We start from the raw sequence: 3,722 nt of genomic DNA, 5'->3' as shown, positions 1-3,722 counted from the left end.
TATTGCACAAAATACAGAAGCATGGGATTGAGGGTGATTTAGCGGTTTGGATTTTAAATTGGCTAGCTGAAAGAAGACAGAGGGTGGTGGTTGATGGGAAATATTCATCCTGGTGTTAATAGTGGTGTATTGCAAAGATCTGTTTTGGGTCCACTGCTGTTTGTCATTTTTATAAATGACCTGGATGAGGGCGTAGAAGGATGGATTAGTAAATTTGTGGATGATACAAAGGTCGGTACAGTTGTGGATAGTGACAGAGGATGTTGTAGGTTACAGAGGGTCATAGATAAGCTGCAGAGTTGGGCTGAGAGGTGGCAAATGGAGTTTAAAGCAGAAAAGTGTGAGGTGATTCACTTTGGAAGGAGTAACAGGAATGCAGAATACTGGGTAATGATAAGATTCTTGGTAGTGTAGGTGAGCAAAGAGATCACAGTGTCCAGGTACACAGATCCCTGAAAGTTACCACCCAGGTTGATAGGGTTGTTAAGAGGGCATACAGTGTTTTAGTTTTTATTGGCAGAGGGATTGAGTTTTGGAACCATGAGGTCATGCTGCAGCTGTAAAAACCTCTGGTGCAGCCGCACTTGGAGTATTACATACAGTTCTGGTCACCCCATTATAGGAAGGATATGGAAGCTTTGGAAAGGGTTCAGAGGAGATTTACTAGGATGTTGCCTGGTATGGAGGGAAGATCTTACGAGGAAAGGCTGAGGGACTTGAGGCTGTTTTTGTTCGAGAGAAGAAGGTTGAGACGTGACTTAATTGAGACATATAAGATAATCAGAGGTTCAGATAGATTTGACAGTGAGAGCCTTTTTCCTCGGATGGTGATGGCTAGCACAAGGGGACATAGCGTTAAATTGAGGGGTGATAGATATATGACAGATGTCAGAGGTAGTTTCTTTACTCAGAGGGTATTAGGGGCGTGGAACGAACTGCCTGCAACAGTAATAGACTCTCCAACTTTCAGGGCATTTAAATGGTTATTGGATCAGCATATAGACGGTAATGGATAGATAGGCTTCAAACTGGTTTCACAGGTCGGCGCAACATCGAGGGCCAAAGAGCCTGTACTGTGCTGTAATGTTCTATGTACTGCAATGTTCTATGTACTGCCTCTGAAGAAGGGAGTGAGTCTCTGCTGACAGCAGAGGTGAGCTCTCATTCATTACATGCCTTCTCTGTCGGATTCTGAATTGGAGGAAGCTGACCTAGTGCTCAAACACCCCAGGAAGCTCTCAAGGAAATCAGACCACCCTGCATCAGTGGACCCACAGTGACTCGGTGACGATAATGAGCTCAGCCAGCTAGATCTCAAAGAATATGAGTTACCTGATTGGGGTTGTTAATCTGGTTCAATGAAGGAGACCTGGCTGACACAAAAGGATAAATGAGGTAAAAACAATAACTGCAGATGCTGGAAACCAGATTCTGGATCAGTGGTGCTGGAAGAGCACAGCAATTCAGGCAGCATCCAACGAGCAGCGAAATTGACATTTCGGGCAAAAACCCTTCATCAGGAATCAGGCTTTATTCCTGATGAAGGGCTTTTGCCCGAAACGTTGATTTCGCTGCTCGTTGGATGCTGCCTGAATTGCTGTGCTCTTCCAGCACCACTGATCCACAAAAGAATAAATGCCAATGGATATAGGGCACTGTGAATGCCTGACTCAGTCAGAGACAGTGACATTGTCAAAGGCTGCATATTTGCAAATAGAGGGTGATTGATCTTGGGATTCCAGCCTCTGAAGAATTATTTTAGCTGGGTGCTCTGGTTTCCTCCCACAGTCCAAAGATGTGGGTACAATTACAATATTTAAAAGGCATTTAGATAAGTGCATAAATAGGAAAGGTTTGGAGGGATATAAGTCAGGAGCAGGCCAGTGGGACTAGTTTAGTTTGGGATTATGTTCAGCATGGACTGGTTGGACCGAACAGTGTCTTTCCATGCTTATGACTTTGTGTGCAGGTGAGGTGGATTGGCCACAGTAAATTGCCCCATAGTGTCTAGGCTTATGCAGGGTATGTGGATTAGCCATGGTAAAACTAAGGTTACCAAGATTGGGTGGGATGCTCTATGGACTCAATGGACCGAATGGCCTCTTTCCGCACTGTAGGGGTTCTCAGCTAAAACTGAAGCCACACCTACCTGCTCTGGTGGACGTTAAAAATCCCAAAGCACAGAAGAGAAGTAGGGATTTTTTTCCGGGTTGTTGCCTCATCAACCTCACAATTGGGAAATAGTAACCATCACATTGCTGTGTGTGGGAGAATTCGCTAACGCCCTTTTAATGTTTCAAAAGTTGTTTTGCAAGCAGTTCCGCAGATTTATCTATGGTGTGATTTGCTGTGTCCCTTTCAGCATTGCATTGACCGATGTTGAAGCTGTGATTTGGAGATGCTGGTGTTGGACTGGGGTGTACAAAGTTAAAAATCACACAACACCAAGTTATAGTCCAACAGGTTTAATTGGAAGCACACTAGCTTTCGGAGCGCCACTCCTGATTGTGGAGGGCACAAATCTAAGGCACAGAATTTATAGCAAAAATTTACAGTGTGATGTAACTGAAATTATACATTGATAGACTCATCAGACATTCATCTGTTCGAATACCATGATAGTTGCACTTCTTTCATCACAAAAGTTTTTTTTAAAAGTTGCATTCTCAGCTTAGCTAGACAATATGTTGAGGTGTTAACCCCCTGTGTTCTCTGTCTATACCATGATGTTTAGATTGAATCTAATCTAAAAAGTGAGATAACAGTTTCACATGAATTCATGCAGTTTTTGAGAAAAGTACAATGTAACTCTACAAGTACAAATTCACCCCACAAAATATATGTGTGCATGTGGGTCTTTGTCTGTCTGTGTGTGTCTGTGAGGGGGGTGCATGTGTGAGTGTGGGAGTGTGTACGTGTCTGGGGTGGGTGGGTTGTGAATGTCTATGAGAGAGAGTGTATGTGTGTGTGCATGAGTGTAGAGTGGTCTAAGTCTCTGAGAGGATGCCTGTGCGTGTGTGGGAGTGTGTTCGTCTATAAGGGTGCGTGTGAGTGTATGTGTGTATATAGGAGTGCCTGTGTGTGTGTGTGTATAGTGCAATGGTGGTCATGTGTAATGTGACATGAACCCAAGATCCCGGTTGAGGCCCTCCTTATGGGTACCGAAGTTAGCTATCAGCCTCTGCTCGGCCACTTTTCGCTGCTGCATGTCCCGAAGTCCACCTTGGAGGATGGTCACCTGAAGGTCCGAGGCTGAATGCCCTGGACCACTGAGGTGTTCCCCAACTGGGAGGGAACACTCCTATCTGTTGGTTGTTGTGCAGTACCCATTCTTTGCTCAGGTCCTCAATGTACCATGCCTCAGGGCATCCTTGCCTGGAGTGTATAAGATAGACAATGTTGGCTGAGTCACATGAGTACCTGCCAAGTACAAGGTGGGAGGTGCACCCACGTGTAACGGTGGTATCTATGTCCACACTCTGACACGTCTTGCAGCCTCTACCGTGACAGGGTTGTATGGAGTTATCCTGAGAGTCGGGCAGCTTGCTACGAACAACAATTTGTTTTAGGTTTGGCGGTTGTTTAAGCTGGAGATGAATCGAGCTCTGCCGAGTTAGGGGACGCTGCAGCACCAAGCGAGCAGTCTTCAGAGAAGTGCACTCCTCTTGCTGAATTTCAGCCAAGGCCGGCGTGCACCTTTGTGAACCAATCCCAGCGCTCCA

This window comes from Chiloscyllium plagiosum, unplaced genomic scaffold (genome assembly GCF_037043375.1).
Source record: "Chiloscyllium plagiosum isolate Xiang-an unplaced genomic scaffold, Cpla_swu_hap1 HiC_scaffold_3, whole genome shotgun sequence".
NCBI classification, from domain to species: Eukaryota; Metazoa; Chordata; class Chondrichthyes; order Orectolobiformes; family Hemiscylliidae; genus Chiloscyllium; species Chiloscyllium plagiosum.
This window is presented reverse-complemented; position numbering follows the sequence as displayed.